This window comes from Peromyscus maniculatus, chromosome 2 (assembly GCF_049852395.1).
Source record: "Peromyscus maniculatus bairdii isolate BWxNUB_F1_BW_parent chromosome 2, HU_Pman_BW_mat_3.1, whole genome shotgun sequence".
Lineage (NCBI taxonomy): Eukaryota > Metazoa > Chordata > Mammalia > Rodentia > Cricetidae > Peromyscus > Peromyscus maniculatus.
In genome coordinates, this window is record NC_134853.1 from 60,353,113 (window position 1) to 60,375,074 (window position 21,962).

General features: G+C 42.2%; 1 long non-coding RNA gene across 2 annotated transcripts in view; it reads left to right on the forward strand.

Moving 5' to 3' along the window:
- The first annotated feature begins 243 nt into the window (after positions 1-243).
- LOC121820878 (uncharacterized) overlaps positions 244-21,962 on the forward strand; it is a 42,370-nt gene continuing 20,651 nt past the window's right edge. Inside the window, exons 1-3 of one of the 2 annotated variants that reach the window (XR_013049054.1) lie at positions 244-678; positions 954-1,162; positions 3,229-9,936. This is a non-coding gene — a long non-coding RNA (uncharacterized LOC121820878). Of the gene's footprint in view, positions 679-953; positions 1,163-3,228; positions 9,937-21,962 lie in introns of those variants that run through there. The other variant, XR_013049053.1, reaches the window with a different exon arrangement.

Sequence of the window (21,962 nt, forward strand, 5' to 3'; positions counted from 1 at the left end):
GGCGCTGTCACCTGGCCTTCCCTCCCGGGGCTCAATGTCCTGACAGAGAGGAAGGTGTAGGCAGTTCCCAGGGAAGCAACTGAGACAAGTCGTAGGCTAATAATTGTCTGAGCCTCTTTTAGGGCGCTTGAAATCAGTAGTTAGAAAATGTGCGTGGTCCATAGCAACTGGAATGCCTGGGCACCCTTTAAGATTCTCAGAATCAGTGATGTCAGGCCACTCTGACAAAAGAGTAGGAGTCATTGCCATGGGAAAGCAGTAGGCCTCGGTGTGAGGGCAACGCAGTGTCCACTGGGGTTGGCTGCGCACCTATTAAAAGTTGGGCAAGATGGCTGCTTGGTGGGTTGGGAGATTCACATACTTTCAGGCTGAAAGCTACATCCATATTCCCTGTGACATACTGTTCATAAGTCGACCTAAATGGGGTGACTGGTTCCTGATATGATATGTCTGTGATCTAACATGATAGGATTCCTGGTGAGACGTCAGAGCAGCAGAAATGCAAGAACATCTGCAGAGTGGCATGTCATATCAAGTCTCAGGGGGAGGTCTCTGGAGGAACCTGTCCATTCAGCACCTGGACTGAGTCAAGGCTCTGGCTCACAGAAGGTTGAAGATCAGCTATTTACACTACCCGCCAGTGACATGCCCTTCGGGAGCACATGCTCCCCGACATAGGTAGGTTTGTCCATTGGGACCTTCCCTTGACCTTCTCTAGAGATGAAGCTTCCTGGCAACAGCCATATTTATTCTACTCACGGGACCATTGGTCTTGAATAACTGATGCTAAAGATGTCACAGAAAACACCAATCTGGCATGTACTTTTCATGCTTGTACTTTTACTTATTGAACGTGTGTTCATATATTGAGGACAATTCTGTGTGTAAATGTGTATGTGTGTATGGGGTGTGTCTGTTGTTTTCCTCCACTAATCTTCACCTGTATTTGTTAGAAAAGGAGACGGCAGCTGAGACAGAGCCAGCACCTGACTCCACTTTCCAAAATGAAGCAGGGTGAAGCTCTGCTGTTACGCTGTTCTTCAGTGAGCGACGGTCTCAGAAGTCATCAGCGCCACGCGGGGCCAAGGAGGGAAAACCTCAGGGCATCCTGCTTTCTGGAAAATCCCATTCCAAGTTGTGTTTAATGATGGTGAAGGGCCAGGTAAGAGGCCAAAATTTCCAATCAGCTCTGTCCCCAAAACCCACGGTGCTGCAGCTGGTGGAAGGTATCCTGGCAGTCGGAAACCAAGGAATACCACAAAGTCACACCACACAACAAACCTCACACAAGAGATTTAGTGGGAGGAAAACAACCTGGAGAGCAGCTGCTTCTGCTCAGGTGAGAAGCAGCAGAGAACCGAGCAGAAGGCGGGGTTTTCATAGAGTTTCTTGGGAGGAGGGGGGATTTTCAGGGTAAGGCTTCCCAGGGTGGGGATTCCTGGGATTTCAAGTCCGGGAATTTCAAGTCCGGACCTTGGGCTTTTTGCTCTATAGGGTGGGGGCAGGGTCCAGCCATTAGGGCAGTTAGAGTGTTCTGTGGGTGGAACCTGGCAGATGGAGGTCCTCGGGGGAGAGGCCTGGCCACTCACGTGCCTTGAGGGGCTTAGAGATGGAGCTCTGCAAGTCTCTTGACAAGAGAATGCTGGTAAAGTGAGCAGCAGAAATGACAGACCAAGGTCTGAATGTTGTCCACTTGGGCTGAGTAGGCCCCGTCCCCACCAGCCTTCCTCATCTCTGAGGTGAAGTCCCCTGCAGGAGGACCACTGGGTGTGAGTCGTTCCCACGAAACGATTATAATTGAAACCTTCAGATTCTTCCCCTAAGAATGAGTCCAAAATATACCTGTGTTGGTGCCTAGACAGCCTTTGAGCTTCCCTGAGCAGAGTGAGGCCTGGCCTCTGTGACCTCACGTAATGCTGTCATAGTCACGTGTGTGCCCTTGACCTGCTGGAAGCACAAGTCCATTTTAGTGGGCTGTGATTCAAAACCAGAATAAAATCTCTTTCTGGTAAGTTGGTCTAGAAATTCTTTGTGGGAAGACCTGATATTAAATCAGTGAGTGTACTTGGCAGGTAGCTTTCTTGAAAGGGGTCACTAAGGCACACTTCATTGTTTGAGGGGTTTTTGAAGTACAACACATGTGAAGTCTTGGGAAGAGTTGCAATGGTAAGGACCAGGGGAAACCCACCCTCACATTGCATGGCCATGTCTGACACACATGGAAAGGACGCCATCTGCTGTTTTATTTTTGTCATAACGCCTCACCTTAATCTGCTAGTTCAGTCTACAGGTGCAATTCCACAGTTACCAGCCTGCTTCACAAGCAGCAGCATGGCCGCTCTGGCTGCAGCCTGGCGAGAATTCTGTTCCCACAGGCATGGGCCCTGTTGCTGCTGCTAAATGTAGTTTTAACTAAATCTATCATTCTCTGTATAAATAAGACTCCAGATTCCAGGGCGGGGATGAAAACCCACGAGCTCAGAGAGGCTGAGTAGCAACTAGCTAACCCTCTCTTCTTCCTGGTGTCTCTGAAAGACCCGTACTTCTTCTCCACCAAATGAGAAAAAGCCATGCCACTCCAAATCCCTCCCTGCTACCTCCTGTGTCCCTCATCTCTCCCGGATGCACTCTGATGCCCTGATGCTCTACTTTCTGTCAACTAGTTGCTAACTCAGCCTCCTGACCCAAGGTTAATGTTATTTAATCAATGCAAATGAAAACTTGGGGTTCACAGTGTGATTGAATATCCCCCAGCAACCATCACTATGCTACGGAAAGAGCCATGTGAAGATCTATAAAAGCTGCGTGTTCCTCAACAAGACAGCCTCCAGACAAATGGAGGATTGGGTTCTGCTGTTTCTATAACTACCTGGGATATTCCCTCATGGTATCAGAAGGGAGGAAAAGTTGAATGGCACCCTGTTGGGACACTCTTTGGGTCTCTCTACTTGGAAACAACAATATTTCCACATGAGTTCATAAGGACTCTCCATGACAGTCAGTCACCTACAAAACAGGAAGAACTTTCCCAACCACCTTTCTCTCCTACTTATTTTATCTTTCTGTTTGTGTAGTGTGTTATATTTTATCCGGACTGGGTGCTGTATGGGTTGGTGTCTGTTCACATTTCCCTGAGGACATGTCAATGTTCTGTGTGTATTTGAGATCCCAGTGACGGACAATCAGGACTTTCCTCTATCAATATTCACCTGTTAATTTTTTTTCCAGAAAGACTGAATGAAGATCAAGGTCAGTGACAAAAGAGCTTTGGGTAAATCTGAACTCAGAAAAATCCACAGCCTCAACCCTAAAGATAAGAAGGTAGTGACAGTCCCAGGTGATCAATGTATGCACACTAAACCCCAACCACAAAAAAGCCTGGATACAGCCATACAGCGAAAGTAGCCCAGGCCAAATAAATTCTGAAACAAACAAACAAAAACATGCTAACAACCAAAAGAGAAAGTAACCCAGAATCCAAAGAAGTCAAAAAGTATGCTTGGGCATAAGGCTGAACCCGATGAAACCTGAGAGAGAATAAAGCCAGAACTTCAATAAGCATTGGCTTTACCTTCACCCAAAGAGGTCTAGGCTGAAACTAAGAATAAAAGTTTGTATAGACAAAAACATGAACTGAAAGAGAACTGAGCCAAAACCTGACCCTGAATTGAGAAGAGAAATATGAAATGAAAGACTCCCAGCCAAAGCAAGAAAAGGAGAATGCCCAGGCCTAACCCTTATCATAACTGAAGTTGGGGCCTGAACCAAGAAGAGATGTTGGCCCAAGTCCAGCCCTGCCATTCCAGAAGCCCAGGTACAAACAAAGAAGAGATGTGGGCCTGGGCTGTTTCTTCAAGTGAAGGAAGCCTGGGCCAAAGCAGGAAAGGAGTGTGCTCAGGCCTAACCCTTTTCCTGGCTGAAACCAGGGTCCATACCAAGAAGAGAAATGGGTCCAGGCCCATATGTGACCCTGAAGAAACAATGGTCCCCAAAATGAGAAGCTGGCTCAGGCCAATGCCTCAAATGAAAGTGAAATGCCTTGGGTAACCCTCACCATGAATAAGCCTGGGCTCAAACCAAGAAGACAGGTGAGTCTGGCCTAGTCCTTCAAATGAAGGATGCCAAGACAAAACCAAGGAAATATGAATGCCTGGCCCTAATCCTTGTCCTGAAGGAACCTGGGCACAAACCAAGAAAATGAGTGGGCCTTGGGCAATTACTGTCTCTGCAGAAGTAATAGCAGAGACATTGCTTAGAGAAGAGACTAGGCAAAACCAAAAGTGGAAATGTTACTGGGCCAACCACTGACCTTGCTGAAGATAGGCCCTGTCTTAGTTAGGGTTTCTATTGCTGAGAAAAGACACCATGGCCATGGCAGCTCTTATAAAGGAAAACATTTAATTGAGGTGGCTTAGTTTCAGGGTTTCAGTCCATTATCATGGCGGGGAGCATGGCTGCATGCAGGCAGATGTGGTGCTGGAGTAGTAGCTGAGAGTCCTACATCTTTCAGGCAATAGGAAGTTGACTGAGACACTGGGCAGTATACTGAGCATAGGAAACCTCAAGTCTATCCCACAGTGACACACTTTCTCCATCAAGGCCATACCCACTCCAGCAAAGCCACACCTAATAGTGTCACTCCCTGTGAGACTCTGGGGGCCAATTACATTCAAACAACCACAGGTCCAAAATCCTAAAATCAAAGGAATCCCCAGCCAATGCAATGAGAGAAATGGGCCAGACTAAATGCTGGCACTGTGAAGCCCAGTTTTAAGAGGTAAACTAAATGGAGTTTAGTCCAACTTCATATGAGAAATCCTCCCACTCCAAACACTGACCCTCAAATAGCCAAGGACCAAGCTTTGCATAAAAGGAGTACAGGTGAACCAAGGCAAGAAATGTACTTGACCATAAAACTGATTATCAGTAGAAACCTGCAACCCACTGTGCAGGAATTAAACTTGTAAGTCCTTAACCTTATGGAAGTGTGGGTAGGAACCTCTGTTCATCCAACACAGGACGCATCCTCACCAGAAGGGGCCCCAAACCACCACCGTCTTTGGTTTTAATGTTTATTGCTGTGAAGACATCATGGTTCCAGCAACTCTATATAAAGGAAAACATTTAATTGGAGCTAGCTTACAGTTTCAAAGGTTTGGTCCATTATTGTCATGGCAGGAAGCATGGCGGCATGCAGGCAGATGTAGTACTGGAGAAGGAGCTGAGAGTTCTATGTCTGGATCCACAGGCAGAAGGAAGAAACATTTCCACTAGGCCTGACTTGAGCTTCTGAAACCTCAAAGCCCTCAGTGACATTCCTCCAACAAGGCCACACCTACTCCAACAAGGCCACATCACCAATAATGCCACTCTCTATGAGTTTATGGGGGACATTTTCATTCAGCCACCATATTCCACTCCCTACTGCCCATAGGTTTAATGCAAAATGCATTTAGTCTATCTTCAAAAGTCCCAATAGTCTATCACAGTCTCCACAGTTAAAGGTCTCTGACACTCAAGACAATCTCTTAAGTATAACCCATGAAAAATCAAAATGAAAAAGCAGATCACATACTTCGAACATATAATGGCACAGGATATACATTACCATTCCAAAACGTAGGGAAGGAAGCACAGTGAGGAAATACTGGACCAAAGCAAGACCAAAAACCATCTGGGCAAACACCAAACTCTGCATCTCCATGTCAGATGTCAAAGTGCTCTTCAGATGTCTAACTCCTTTCAGCTTTCTTTCTCTTGGTGGTTCCACTCCCTGTTAGCAGCTTTCCTCGACAGGTGTCTCACAACTCTGTCATCTCCAACATCTTGGGTTTCCAACCAAGGCAAATCCAGGCTTCATCTTCACAACTTCACACAATGGCCTCTCTAGGCCTCCATTCATGGACACCCCTGACATATGCCTGGCCTCAGTGGCTTTCTTTAGTTGCAGAGGGAGATTCCTTCTATCCTCGACTCTAAAGCCAGAACTGTGTAGCTAAATTTGCCAAATTCTTCTGCTTTGGGGGACTGAAACATGACTCCTTGATCAATTACATCTTCACCAGCTTTCTGTTTTCTATGGTTTCCTCTACTGCCTAAGCTTGGCTATCCTGGAACTTGATCTGTAGACCAGGGTGGCCTTGAACTTAGAGATCTGGCAACCACTCTGCCTTATGAGTGATGGCATTAAAGTTGTGCACCAGCACATCTCACCCTGTTTTCTTTAGTTCCTTTTCACAAAATGAAAGCTTAACTTGGTGGGGTCTTGCTCTGAGGTCACCACTCCCTTTATTCCGGTTAGCATCTGACATCTGTTTACACTTCCTGGTACCCCTTTTCTCCTCAAACTGTACATTTTGTATTTTTTCTTGCTCAGCTTTTTCCTTTTCATCACAAATCTACATAAGAGTGAACACTAAGAACCACACAACAGTCAATACTAGGCTGCTTTGAGATGTCCTCTGCTAATGTAATTAATTCAAAACTCTTCAATTTAGCCTTCAGCAAACTTTTCAGACAAGGGTAAAAAGCAGTCACATTCTTTGACAAAATATCACAAGGACAGTCATTAAGTCACATACAAATATTCTTCTCCTCTGAAACCTCTTGAGCGGTGCTCCCACAGTTCAAATCCCCTCAGCACCACTGTCTTCTGTGTTGCTACTAGGATGGCCCATTAACCACACTTAAAACGTCCAGTGTCTTTTCTAGTCCAAAGTCCCTAATTGTTCCATATTCCTCCAAACAAAACCATGGTCAGGCCTATCACAGTAATACCCCTCTGCTGGTACCAACTTCTTAGTTAGGGTTTTATTCCTATGAAGAGACACCAAAACCATAGCAACTCTTATAAAGGCAAACATTTAATTGGGGCTAACAACTTACAGTTCAGAGGTTTAGTCCATTATTGCATGACAAGAAACATGGTGGTGTGTTAGGCCAATATGGTGCTGGAGAGGTAGCTGAGAGTTCTACATCATGATCAGCAGGCAGCAGGAAGAGAGTGAGCCACTAGGCCTGGCTTGAGCTTCTGAAACCTCAAAGCTCACCCCTCAGTGACATAATTCTTCCAACAAGGCCACATCTACTCCAACAAGGCCATACCTCCAATAATTCCATTCCTTATGAGTTTATAGAAGCCATTTTCATTCAGACCACCACAGTCTTAGTGGAGTCCAGGGTTCCCTTACTGATGAGACCACATCTTCCCTTATGATGAGCACCTTGAGGTGCTCTGATCTCAGGCTTTGATTTCCCTGGATGCTTTACAACCAAACAGTGCCTCCAAGGAGACACACACCAGCATGCTCATTGAAAACTTAGACTCATAGGAGTTTCTGTGAGACTTATATCTTGAGACTGATATAAACTGACATCCTGAGTATCACACACTATTTATCCCAGAGAACATCCTCATGACATGTGAGCCTTGAAGTCTCACTCACCACAAGGAGCCAAGCTTTCACTGAAGTCACCAGTAAATATGGGTTGTCATAACATAAAGGGTGTTATAATGAACCCTGTAATGGTCTACGACAAGTCTTAATCTTGACTTTGACTTCCTTTCTTTCTTTCTTTCTTTCTTTCTTTCTTTCTTTCTTTCTTTCTTTCTTTCTTTCTTTCTTTCTTTCTTTCTTTCTTTTTCTTTCTTTCTTTCTTTCTTTCTTTCTTTCTTTCTTTCTTTCTTTCTTTCTCTCTTCCTTCCTTTCTTCCTTTCTTTCTTTCTTTCTTTCTTTCTTTCTTTCTTTCTTTCTTTCTTTCTTTCTTTCTTTCTTCTTTCTTTCTTTCTTTCTTTCTTTCTTTCTTTCTTTCTTTCTTTCTTTCTTTCTTTCTTTCTTTCTTTCTCTCTTTCCTCCCTCCCTCCCTCTCTTCCTTCCTTCCTTTTTTTTTTTTTAGAACAAACAAGTCTCAAATGTAACTCAGACCCTAATCTGTTTACTAAGACTCTTCAACTAATCCAAAAATTATCTTGTTCTAATTAATTGACATCTGGACTCATTTCATCCTCCAAGAAGGGGACTTTGTTGATTATTAACACAGGTGAAAGGCCATAAACAGACCTCAAAGGAACCTGGCAGTTCCTTGACCTTCAAGTAGCCAGAGCTCTTATATCATCAAGAGTGTATGGTCTGCACTCTCTCTCCATACAATCCAGGAAACAATCTTACTACAAATGAGCCAGGCCTTAAAGGGACCAAACCTCACCACCTTAATGACCAAAAGAAAGGGACACACTCATGATCATGGCCTGCTCTGACACCAGACATTATCTTCAATTTTTTATTGGACAAACCAAACCCTTATTTGTGACCCAGGCCACATAATGTTCACCAAGAAACCTCTACTCATCCACAACCAATTCTGTGCTGATGGTTGACATTAGATCGTAAGCCATGAACTTCCACCAATGCTAATCTGGTAGCTCCTTAGCCACCAAGTAGCCTGAGAGCATTTAAACTATAAAGATGTGTGGACAGCACCCTCTTTTCATCTAACCAAGGATTTTCCTCATTATAGTGGAGCCAGGACCACACCTTGGCTTTCGTGTTATCAAAACCAGACTTGACCATCAAATAATTTAGAAACCTCAGGAATGAGGGTGTGTGGGCCACACTCAGTAATTGTCCATGTCCAGTTCCTGGGTTATCTTAAGGAAATGCAAGACAAGTTAACCTCAATTGTGAGTTAGCCAACCTCCTCAACAAGGCTCAAATCACTGTAATGACAAGAATTGGAAATCTGATGAGAGACATCCACCCCCTTAAACTCAAGGGTCTATGGGCTGCACCCTCCATTATTCCAACCCAGGAAACCTCCTCACATCAGGTGTGTCATGATAGCAGCATGGCTTTGGTGTAGTCTGGGCTACGCATGGACATCCAAAGACAAGAGCACAACTTGGAGTCAAGAGTGTGTGTGTGGCACCCAGAAATCCTCTGTGCCTAGCTCTTATCTGGATTTCCAGAGATTGAGGATAACAAGTTAACTTATCCTGGGGCCCTGGCCATTGCTGCTACTCCAGGAAGGCTGGACACCATTAACCCTAAGGGGTGTAAGTCTGATGAGTCACATAGGGAAAAGACCATAATGTGACATCAATGGTTGCCTGGCACATCCTTGACTGGTAAGTAGCCTGGGCCAGCTTAATTTCAAGAGTTTTTGGACCCTCTCTTCATATGTAGCAGGACAATCTTCATTACAAGAGAGACAGGACACACCATGGTCCTTCTGGAACTAAGGGCCACATTAATGACCAAACAAAATGGACATACCTAAATACAGAGAATGGTTCAATTGTACCTGGACTTATCTTGACTTCAGTAAACACTTCCCCCAATCTAGACTCTGTTCAACAACAACAACAAAAATTGTGTAATCAATACACAAGTTTTCCTAACCCAATGATTGGCTGCCAAGTGATAGCTATGTAAGTTTGTGGATCCTTGATCACCAAGAAGCTGAGACCAACTTCAAGTATGTTTGGGCCATACCCTCTCTTTATCCAACCCAGCTCACATCCTCTGTTTAGAGTAGCCAGGGTAAAATCATGTCTTTCATAATGCCTGGGCCACAAATGACAATCCCACAATCTGGGCAGTCTTTGGTATGAAGGATGTGTGGGGCATACCCTCTAGTCATGAGTGACCATGTGCTATCTGCACTTCAAGAGATTCAGGACAAGTTGACCTCAAGTGTGAGTTAGCCAACACAAAATCTTTCAACAAGGATGGACCCACTGTAGTAACAAGGGTTGGTGATCTGATGAATGAAATCCCACATATTACTTTCTAGATTTTTAGGCTACACACACCTTTCATCCAAACCAGGAAACATTCTCAAATCAGAGGAGTCAAGACCACATTACAGCCTTCATGTAACCTGGGTCACACTTGAATGTCAAATAACATGGGCATACCTTGGAATAAAGGGTATATGAGCCACACCAAGGAATACTCTGTACTCACATCTTTTCTGGACTGCCATAGATCAAGAACAAATTGACCTCAAGTGACCTAGGGCATACACACTGCTCTAAAAAAGTTGGACCCACCTTAATACCAAGATGTGGTTATCTAACAGATGATCAAAGCTTGCCTGTCAGGAAGCAATTAAAATGCTAATGCCACTTGTCAGGCCACTTTGAGATCCTTTAGAAATTAGGGCTCATGGCAAGGGAGAGCTAACACTGGGAAGGTGCTTTGGGTGTGGAAAAAGCTTAAGTGCAAACAAGGAACCCAGGTTGTGCCTGAGATGCAAGAGGGAAACACTGGATTAATAAAAGTCTATCAAAGACAAGACATCATTGAGAGAGCTCATGACTGTCTTAAGATGCAACTTCAAAAAATTAAGACGGGGGAAGGGGGGGAATTGTACCCTCAGTCACTAAGTGAAGTTCAATGGCTGCCTGAGCACTTGGTGTGGTGTGTAGAACAGAGGAATGTCAGCTTTGATGATGCTCCTCCAGAGGAGCTGGAGTGAGAGCAGCTGAACCAATGTTCCTGATATTGATGTTTCATCCTGCAGTCTGGGGAAAGTAGGAGACTAAGAGGGTACAGTAGCTGCAATTGGCCATGGCTGAGTTTCTTATCAGACCCAGAAGGGCTGCTTGTGAACTACAACTCATAGTGTCTGGGTTTCCTCCTGGGGCCAGGGCTTCTTAAGAGCTGTGGCTTATATCAGTGGGGAGAACCATGATCCCCTAGGGTGAGAGGCAGCTGGGAATGCTCAGGCCTCAGGACTGGGATTGTAAAGTCATGCAGTTTCTGTTTGCTGTCTGAGTAGAAAGTTTTCTGAAAGGAGCTCTAACAGTTCAGTTACTATGGCAATCACCTTTTCCCTGAGGCAAGGTTTATGGGAAAGACTGTCATAAAATGCCTCTTTAGGTGGGAGTGAAGTTTCAGCAACATTTGAATTGTTGCATTCAGGGGAACTGCAATGAATTTGGGTAAAGGGACTGCCCCATGACCAGTGACCGGCTGCTGCTGGGTGCATTTCCACCGCTTCTGGAATGGCTAGAAAGGCCCAGCGGGGAAGGTGGTTCAGAGGAGCATCATCGTCCAGAGTGTTACAGCACTCTAGCAGCAACACTCACTGAATCCTGGGGTCGAGGGATCTGGATACAAAGACTCTAGAGCCGCTGATGAATTAGGCTCTAATTTCAAACTTTCAGGGGAACTATAAGACTGTTATTAGAACTGAGTTTTTTGTGCTTTTGCAAACTTCAGAAATGAAACAGTTTTTTTTTTTTGATTTTTTGAGACAGGGTTTCTCTGTGTAGCTTTGCGCCGTTCCTGGGACTCACTTGGTAGCCCAGGCTGGCCTCGAACTCACAGAGATCTGCCTGCCTCTGCCTCCCAAGTGCTGGGATTAAAGGCATGCACCACCACTGCCCAGCAGAAATGAAACAGGTTTGAATTCACCTACAATTTTAACTGTGGAAACTCATGATTCATGTACCTTCTGTCTTGTTGGAAGAAAATGTAAATAGTTCTGTTAAGAAATCTCTTTTAGATGTTTGCTAAAGTTTGTAAAGTAGTCCTATAGAGAGTTGGCTTTTGAATGTAAGTTTGTAAGAATGTATAGTAATATTCATGCTAGTTGTAAATATGTATACTAACAGTCACACTAGAATTATGTTAATCTGTTGATATTAATGTGCCATGGTTTGGTGAAACTAAGGGTGTCTTTAGGTTTGATGCAATTGCATTTGGAATTTATTGATTTATTTGATGCATTTGCATCAAGAGTTTATTGATTTTAAAAAGGGCTTGGCACAGCTAAGGCTGTTATAGACATCTTAGACCCATTAAAAAAGGACATTTCATCTTGGTCATTCTCTACTCCTTTACTGGATTGCTGTGGTTGTTTCAACTATTCACAAGCTCTTAGTAGGGATCTGAGTCAGAGCTGAGTTAAACTCTATATTTCCTCTTACCAGAGGCTGGTAGTCAGGGATGGGCAATGTTCTTCTTGCTAACTTCCAACCTAAGACAGAGTATGCTTGATGGAACATTTATCTCAAGGATGGGGAAGGTTGACTAGGGAAGAAGAGTGACCTAAAGCAGGCACAGTCTATCTGAAGAGCCTGAAGGGCCCTTTAATATATTAAGAAGGAGCATCTGTGGAGACCCACAGAGGTTTCCTAGTGAGATCTGAGCTTGCTTTACCCACCAGGGCTGCATAGAAGAATGATTGGACCATCGGCGTGGTTACCAAGTGTTTGGAAGGGTCTGAACTTGGCTGTGTGGTATGCTTTGATTTAGCAAGGCGGAGGTCTTTTGCCCTGCCCCTTGGTATTGTTATAAAAAGCCCTTTTGAAAAGACAGAAAAGGCTGGTGGATTTTGATTCAGGTCCTCCTGAAACTATCATGAGTTTCTGTCTGTCTCCTCTTCACTATCTTTCTATCTAAAAGTTTCTCATTTTTCTCTCCTCCTCATAGGGACCCTTTAAAAGGTGGGAGCTAGCCTCTCACATCAAACAAAATCAAGTTCAAACTCAAATCTCTCCCTTCTACTCCCTGTGCTTCTCTATTCATCCCCTGACTCTATGTTTTTTTCTTGTTCACTTCCTGTCAACTGGTTGCTTGTTCTGCCTCTTGACCTATGGTTGACTTTATTTAATCCTGTTTACAATATTCAAGCAGAAAGCTTTTGGATTAAAGGTGTGCGCTAGGGTTGAGCCACACCACAACTAGAAATACGTTTTTCTAGCAAATAACACAATCTTGGGGCTCACAGTGTGAGCAAATATCCTGCAACAGTGCATCATGTGATGTTTTGATGCATTGTATAATGTTCAAATTAGGCTAAATATTTATTTCCTCAAATTTTCATTTATCTGTGGCACACCTAATCAAAATTTTTTCTACCCTTTTTACAGAATATATAATACATTACCATTATCTACTGTCACCTTACAATGTAATGGAACATTGAAAAGTACTTTTTCTATCTAAAAATAACATAGAATGCTTTTATTAACCTTCCTCTTCCCTAGCCCTCCCAGCCTCTGATAACCATTAATTTACTCCTAATTTCTAAGAGATTCACTTTTAGATTGCACACAAGTGATATTGTACAATATTTTTTTATTTTAAATCTTTGTTATTTAAAGAAATTTTTTTATTGAAGCTGGGCTCTGGTGGTGTACACCTTTAATTCCAGCAATCAGGAGGCAGAAGCATGCAGATCTTTGTGAGTTTGAGGCCAGCCTGGTGTACAGAGTGAGTTCCAGGACAGCCAGGGCTACACAGAGAAACCCTGTCTTGAAAAACTAAAAAAAAAAATTACTGAGAAATTTTTTCACACTTCACCACTTGTCCAAATAGTAGCCTCTCCTCTCTCTCTCTCTCTCTCTCTCTCTCTCTCTCTCTCTCTCTCTCTCTCTCTCTCTCTCTCCTCTCTCATACAAAGGCATCTTAATAAAATAATGTGAGATAAAATAAAAGTAGACAAGAACAAGACAAAACAAACCTACATACTACCAAAGAAAAAGCTCAAAAACAGTTATAAATGTAGAAACACATAAATCCCATGAAACACAATCACAGAAACCATAATATGTATGTAAAAGGCCTATAAGGTTAAAAAAAAGCCCTTATGAAGTGTTATGCATCAAAGAACCTCCAAAATGCCATTGAGTTTGTTTTGTGTTGGTCATCTACTGCTGGGTATGGGGCCTGGATTTAAGAGTGGTCTGTATACCCAGAGAGAATCCTCTGGAGAAAATTGATTTTTCTTATCAAACTGTTGTCAATTGGAGATAGTTTCTGGGTTAGTGATGGAGGCTTGTGTCCACTTCTTCTCTCAGTGCTGGGATCCTTTCTGGCCAGACCTGTCCAGGTCCTGGGTATGCTGCTACAATCCCTGAGAGTTCATATGTGTACTTGTCCTGCTGTGTTTAGAAGACCTTGTTTCCTTGGTGGCCTCCATCCACATTGGCTCTTAGAATCTTCCTACCTTCTCCTCTGAAGAGTTCCCTGAGCCCTGAAGGGAAGTATTTAATGGACATAACAATTAGGAATGAGTGCTCCAAGGTCTTTCACTGTCCACACATTGTCCTTATGTGGGTCTCTGTATTTGTTCCCGTCTGCTTCAGGAAGAAGCTTTTCTGGTAATCCAAGCAAGGCATTGACCTATGAGTACAGCAGGATGTCTTTTTGAGTCATTTTATTGTTACACTCCTTTAGGAGACAGTAGTATTTGGTTTTCCTCTAGGTCCCTGGCCTATCTAGTCTCAGTCCTTGACCACCTTAGCAGTGTCAGGCGTGGGTTCCATCTCATGGAATGGGCCTTAAATATAATCAGATACTGGGTAGTTACTCACACAAACTTTGTGTCATTATTGCACTATCCCATCTTGTAAGCAGGTCACCATTGTAGATCAAAGGGTTTGTAGCCTGGTTGATGTTTACCTTTCTCCTTTGTTAGCATGTAGAGTACCTTCCAGTAACATGAACATTAGTCAGTATGGGTTACATCTAACTGAGTTGTTGGCTAAAGGGGTCCCACAAGAACCCCCAAACAACCCAGGTATTGCTAAGGCTATAGGTTGCTCTCCACAAACTGATAGTAAGATCTGTGGATATTGCTCTGTATAAATAAAACACTGATTGGCCAGTGGCCAGGCAGGAAGTATAGGCGGGACAAAGAGAGATGAGAATTCTGGGAAGTAGAAGGCTGAGTGGGGGAGACACTGCCAGCTGCTGTCATGACAAGCAGCATGTGAAGATGGTGGTAAGCCAGGAGCCACATGGCAAGGTATAGATTTATAGAAATGGGTTAATTTAAGATATAAGAACAGTTAGCAAGAAGCCTGCCATAGCCATACAGTTTGTACATAATTTAAGCGTTTGTGTGTTTATTTATAAGTGGGCTGTCGGACTGCTGGGGATTGGCGGGACCCAGAGAGAAAACTCCAGCTACAGTAAGAGGATAACACCTACACAACTCATTGAAAACAGAGAAGTCAGAGCTGGGGCCTAACTACACTATGGGTGTATGGACTTATATCTAGGTCTTCAATTCGATTCTATTGATCAAAGTGCCTGTTTTTAAGCCAATACCATGCTGTAATTATTACTATTATTTAACTCTGTAGTCTAATTTGAGATGGAGGATGGTGATATCTCCAGCAATTTTTGTTGTTGTTGTTCAGGAGTGTTTTAGTTATCCTCAGTTTTTAGTGTTTCCATATGAAGCTGAAAATTGTCCTTTCAACTTCTGTAAAGAACTGTGTTGGGATTTTGATGGGGTATTGCATTGAACCTGTAGATTGCTTTTTTTTTTAACTATATTAATCCTATTGATCCATGAGCATGGGAGATATTTCCATCTTCTGATATCTCCTTTGAATTCTTTATTCACTGTCTTAAAATGTTTTATCATATAAGTCTTTCACCTCCTTGCTTACAATTGCCCCTAGAAATTTTATTTTTTGAGGCTATTGTGAAAGATATTGTTTTCCTGATTTTTTTCTCAGTCCATAGGTATAAAGGAAGGCTACTGACTTTTATGCATTAATTTTGTACCTTCTGCTTTGCTGAAAGTTGTTATCAGCTGTGGCAGTTTTCTGGTGGAATTTTTAGGGTCACTTATGTATACAATCATATCATGTATAATTTAAGGTACTTTTGACTTCTTTCCTTCCTATTTGTATTCACTTGAACTCTTTCAGTTGTCTTACTGCTCTAGCAAAGACTTTAAGTGCTATATTGAATAAGTATGGAGAGAGTGGACAGCTTGTCTTGTTCATGATTTTAGTGGAAACAGAGTTTCTCTTCATTTAGGTTGATGCTAACCTTGGGCTTACTGTAAATTGCCTTTATTATGTTGAAGTATGTCCTTTTATCTCTAGTTGCTCCAGGACTTTTATTGAGAAAGGATGTTGGATTTCTCAAAGGCCTTTTCTGAATCTAATGAGATGATCATGTGGTTTTTGTCTTTTAGTCTCTATAATTGATAATTACATTTGTCAATTTACATATATTGAATCACCCCTGCATCTCTGGGATGAAGCCTACTTGATCATGGTGGATGATCTTTTGGATGTTTTTGTTTATTTGGTTTGCAAGTATTTTACTGAGAATTTTTGCATCTATGTTAATAAGGAAAATTGCTCTGTACATCTCTTACTTTGTTGGATCTTTATGTGGTTTAGGTATCAAGGTAACTGTGGTCTTTTAAAAAGAATTGTACAGTGTTCCTTTTGTTTCTATTTAGTGGGATAATTTGACTAGTATTGGCATTTAATTCTTCTTTGAAAGTCTGATTGACTTCTGTACTAAAATCATCCTGCCTTGCACTGTTTTTGGTTGGGAAACTTTTAGTTACTGCTTCTATTTCAGACCTATAGGGGTGATAGGTCTGTTTAAATTGCTTGTCTGATCTTGATTTAACATTGGTAGGTAGTATATACCAAGAAAATGATCCATTTCCTTTAGATTTTCCAGTTTGATAAATGTGGTAGTTTGAAAGAAAATGGCCCCCATAGGGAGTGGCGCTATTAGGAGTAGGCTGTTGGAGTGGCACTTGTTGGAGTAGGTGTGGCCTTTTTGGAGGAAGTGTGTCACTGTGGGGGGCGGGTTTTGAGGTCTCATATGGCAAATGTGGCACACAGTTGCTTCTGCTGCTTGTGGATCAAGATGAAGAACCCTTAGCTCCTTCTCTGGCACCATGTCTGCTTGCAAGCTGCCATGTCCCATGAAGAATAATGGACTAAACCTCTGAAACTGTAATCCAGGTCCAATTAAATGTTTTCCTTTATAATAACTGCTGTGGTCATGGTGTCTCTTCACAGCAATAGAAACCCAAACTAAGACAGAAGTTGGTACCAGGGCCTGAGGTATTGCTGTGATAGGCTGGACCATGTTTTTGTTTGGAGGAATGTGGAATTTGGGAGTTTGGATTAGAAAAGCAGTTGAACAGTTTAAGTGGGGCTTAATGGGCCATACTGGTAGGAGCATGGAAGACAGTGGTGCTGAGGGTGATTTGAACTGTGGGGCCCTGGCTCAAAATATTTCAGAGGAGAAGAATGTTAGTATGTTGCCTAGAGATAATTCTTGTGATATTTTGGTGAAGAATGTGGCTGGTTTTTGCCCTTGTTGAAAAAGTTTGTCTGAGGCTAAAGTAATAAATTTTGGATTAATTTCATTGGTGGAGGAAATCTCAAAGCAGCCTAGTATTGACTCTGTCCTGTAGTTATTAGTATTTACTCTGATGAAGATTTATAATGAAAAGGAGCAAGTTGAGCAAGGGAAAAACACAAAATGTACAATTTGAAGAGAAAAGGAGCACCATTAAGTGGAATGGAGCTAAGTTCCATGTTCAAGGAGATAAACACATTAAGAAATGAAAAAAAAAAAAAGGAGTGATGACCTCAGGGCAAGACCTTACCCAGTTAAGCTTCCAACTTGTGAAACGGGATTAAAGAAAAGCTCAGAGCTGGGTGTGGTGGTGCAGACCTTTAATCCCAGCACTCAGAAGGCAGAGGCAGGTGTATCTCTGAGTTTGAGGCCAGCCTGGTCTACAGAGCAAGTTCCACGATAGCCAAGGTTAGGCAGTAAAGGTAACCATCAAAACCAGAAAGCTGGTGAAGATGTAATTGAATAAGAAGGCCATGTTCCAGCCTCAGCAACCAGAAGAACTTGGCAGCTTTAGTCGTGTGGTTCTGGCTATACAGTCAAGAATACAAGAAAGGGGTTACAGAATCTTCTTCTGTGACTTAGGAAAGCTCCTGAAGCAAGGCATGTGTCGGAGGTATTCCTGAAGGGAGGCCTAGAGAAGTCATTGTGTGAAGTTGTGAAGGTGAAGCCTGGATTGTGTTGGAGACCCCAAGATGTTGGAGATGTCAGAGTCATGGGATACCTGTCGAGGAACCTGCTAACATGGAGTGAAAACAGCCCACAAGAAAGAAGTGTGTTGCAGTCAAACAAAGCTGGAAGGTGTTGGAGATAGGCAGTGGTGGTTCATGACTTTAATCCCAGCACTCAGGAGGCAGAGACAGGTGGATCTCTGTGAGTTCAAGGACAACCTGGTCTACAGAGAGAGTTACAGGACAGCCATGGCTACACAGAGAAACCCTGTCTCAAATAAATAAAAAAAAAATAAATGAGTGAGTGAATGAATGTATAAAGAAAAGAAGGAAGGAAGGAAGGAAGGAAGGAAGGAAGGAAGGAAGGAAGGAAGGAAGGAAGGAAGGAATTGGGAGATTTGAAGAGTGTTTTGACATCAGACATGGAGACTTTGGAGTGTGTCCATCTGGTTTTTAGTTTTGCTTTGGTCTAATATTTTCTCTCTATGTTCCCTTCCCTATATTCTGGAATGGTAATGTATACCCCGTGCCATTATATGCTACAAGTACATGATCTGCTTTTTGATTTTGATTTTATAGGGGATTACAGTTAAGAGATTGCATGAATCTCAGAAAAGACTTTGCACTTTAGACTTTTAAATAAGTTTGAGACTGTTATAGACTTGGGGAATTTTGAAGTTGGACTGAATGCATTTTTCCATTATGATATGGCCACAAGCCTGTGGGGCCAGGGAGTGGAAAGAAAGAAAATGGCCCCCATAGGGAGGGGCACTATTAGGAGGTATGTCCTTGTAGGAGTAGGTGTGGACTTGGAGGAAGTGTATCACTGTATGTGGTGGGTTTTGAGGTCTCCTATGCTCAAGCTATGCCAAATGTGATACACAGTTGCTTCTACTGCCTTTGGATTAAAATGTAGAACAGCTCCTTCTCTAGCACCATGTATGCCCATACACTGCCATATCCTACCATGATAATAATAGACTAAACCTCTGAAACTGTAAGCCAGCCCCAATTAAATGTTTTCCTTTTAAGAGTTGTCATGGTCTTGGTATCTCTTCATAGTACTAGAAACCCTAAGACAGTGGCATACAGATTTTTAAAGCATGTCTTTATTATTCTCTGGGTTTCCTTTGTGTCTTTTTTTTAAATCCTTTTTTTTTTTTGGTCCCTAATTTTGTTAATTTGGATCTTTGCCCTCTGACTTTTAGTTAATTTTGCTAAGGGTTTGTCAATCTTATGATTTTCTCAAAGAACCTAGTTGTTTTATTGATTCTTTATATTTTTTGTTTGTTTATTTGTTTCTATTTTATTGATTTCAGTCGTGAGTCTGATTATTTCTTGCCATCTACTCCTTCTGGATATTACTTCCTCTTTTTTTTTTCTAGAGCTTTCAGCTGTGTCATTAAGTTACTAATGTGAGATACCTCCAATTCTTTTAGGTAGGCACTTAGTGCTATGAATATCCCTCCTTGAACTGCCTTCTTTGTGTCCTGTAAGTTTGGGTATTGTGTATTCATTTCATTTTTTATTCAGTTTATTTAATTTCTTTTGTAATATATGTCTTGACAGAAATTATCATTCAGTAGTGATTTTTTTTTCAGTTTGCATGAGTCTGTAAGCTTTCTGTTGTTTCTGTTTCTGTTGATATCCAGCTTTAGCCTGTCATGTTCAAATACGATGCAGGGTGTTATTTAAATTTTCTTATGTCTGTTGAGACTTGCTTTGTGTCTAAGTATGTAGTCAATTTTGGAGAAAGTTCCATGAGGGGCTTAGAAAAATGTATATTCTTTTGTGTTTGGGTGCTGTAGTGGTTTGAACAAGAATGCTCCCCCCACAGCAACTCATATATTTGAATGCTTAGTCACTAGAGAGTGGAACTGTTTGAAAGGATTAGAAGAATTAGTTGTGGCCTTTTGGAGGAAGAGTCTCCCAAGGGGTGGGTTTTGGTGTTCCAAAAGCCCATGCAAACCAAATCTCTCTCTCTTTCTCAATCTCTCTCATCTCTTTCTGCCTATGGATCAGGAGGTAGCTCTCAGCTACTTCTCCAGTACCATGTCTGCCTGCATGTTGCCATGCTTCCTGTCATGATGATAATGGGCTAAATCTCTGAAACTGTAAGCCAGCCCCAATTAAATGCTTTTTTTTTTTTTTTTAAAAAAATAAGAGGTGCCTTGGTCATGGTGTCTCTCCACAGCAATAGGACAGTCACTAAGACATGTGAAACATTCCATAAACATCTTTTATGTCCATTTGGTTTATGATGTCTCCAGAATTTCTGTTTAGTTTTTGTCTGCATCACTGTGTGAAGGTCAGTATGTGAGTTTAGCTGTAGCAGTGGTTTTTTTTTTTTTTTGGAATGTAGTAGGGTTGCTGGGCCCATGTGGAGTCATTGTCTTGGCTCTTACTGATTGTATTTTAACACTGGTGTGTAGGCATTTGGGTTTGGGATGATTGTAGTTGTAGGTGTTGATACCTGATTTTGTCTTTATTAAGTGGGTTTTCTGCTTCTTGGTTTTTGTGGCCCTCTCTGGATCTTAGGAGAATGTGATGGCTGTGGTTTGCCTGGTAGGTAGTGGTTCTGAGCCTCTGCCAGGTGTGGCCACTGGGGGTTCTGTGTAGCAAGTGTTTCTAGGAATTGGAAACTGACAGGAAGGAGTGGTGTAGGGAGAGTGTCGAGGGGGCCACAGGAGGGAGGAAAGCTGGGTATGCCAAGGTGATATGGGTAGTCTCCTGTGAGCGGGGGCAGAGGAGAGGCTACTGTGAGGAAGCTGTAATTGACAGTTTTGATAGTTAATCTGTGTATATAATGAGGAGCTTTGCTCAATGAATGAGTCCTGGATAAACAGAACTCGCATTTCCTGCTCTGTATGTCAGCTTTGGCCTCCATCATGGCAGGGTGAGTAGGCAAGTTAAAAGTGAAATGCTGACAATCTTTAGGTTGATGAGGTATGGTAAAGAAGCAATCTTGTACATCTATGATGATTTTTTTTTTTTTTTTATTTCTGGGGATGGCCCTGGGAGATGGCAAGCCAGGCTGTGAGACTTTCCTTGGCTTTAATAAATTTTATTTAATTTTTAAAGGACCTGTAACAGTCTATAAGCCTGATTTTCCTAAATACAAAGATATTGGGGTGATTTAAGGGCTGGTGGGGGACTTTATATGCCCAATATTTAAGTTTTTCCTCCACCAGACAGGTAGCAATTATAATTTTCTCAGCATTTAAAAGCCACTGTTTGATCCAGATAGGAGCATTAGATTTTCCTGGCCTTCTGGCTACATTATTAGCTTGACCTAGGCCTGTAAGAGACGAAGAAGTAATAGTCACCTTAAGTACTTGGCCAATCTTTTTCTGAAATATAAGAAACATCTATGTTTATGTTTAGCAAGCCAATTATCTTCTTTCCCTATATTTTAAGTGTTTAGTTGTTTGGAATATTTAATTTCCTGAACCCAGAAGGCCATATCACTAGAATCCACACCAGCAGCTCCCATATATATATATATATATATATATATATATATATATATATATATATATGTGTGTGTGTGTGTGTGTGTGTGTGTGTGTGTGTGTGTGTGTGTGTGTGATCTCTCTATATATGGGAGTTTGGAGAGAGGAAAGGGAGAACTGTTATAATTATAATCTAGAAGAAGTGGGCGCTCCCAGCTGCTGCCCCAGTCACCTTTTGCTATGTCTTCTCTCCACTGTCATAGGCTCTAACTCTCTGGAACCGTGTGCTGTGGTTTCTCCATCAGAGAGCCCAGTCTACCCAATCCCAGCCTTTCTCTCTGTGGGTATACCTGTTCTTTCTTCATTCCCTCACCACCCCAGTCAGGTCCAAGTCCTGGAGGCCATGCAAAGACCTGACATCTTTATATATCAGACCACCATCAAATTAACATTAACTTCTATGGCAAGAAAATGTGTATAAGGACACTAGTCTGCTGGGAAGCTAAGCTATATACTTACCGTCTTATTGGAAAACTGGAATAGGATAAAGGGATTTAGTTAAAATTTGAATGTGTCCATGTGTGCATTGAAACAAATTTTGAATTACTTTTTATAAAATTAACAATTTTCCTTTTATTGACCCTTTGCCAGGACACTGCAGGCTGGTGAACTATTTGTTAAATAAATTAGGCATGTAA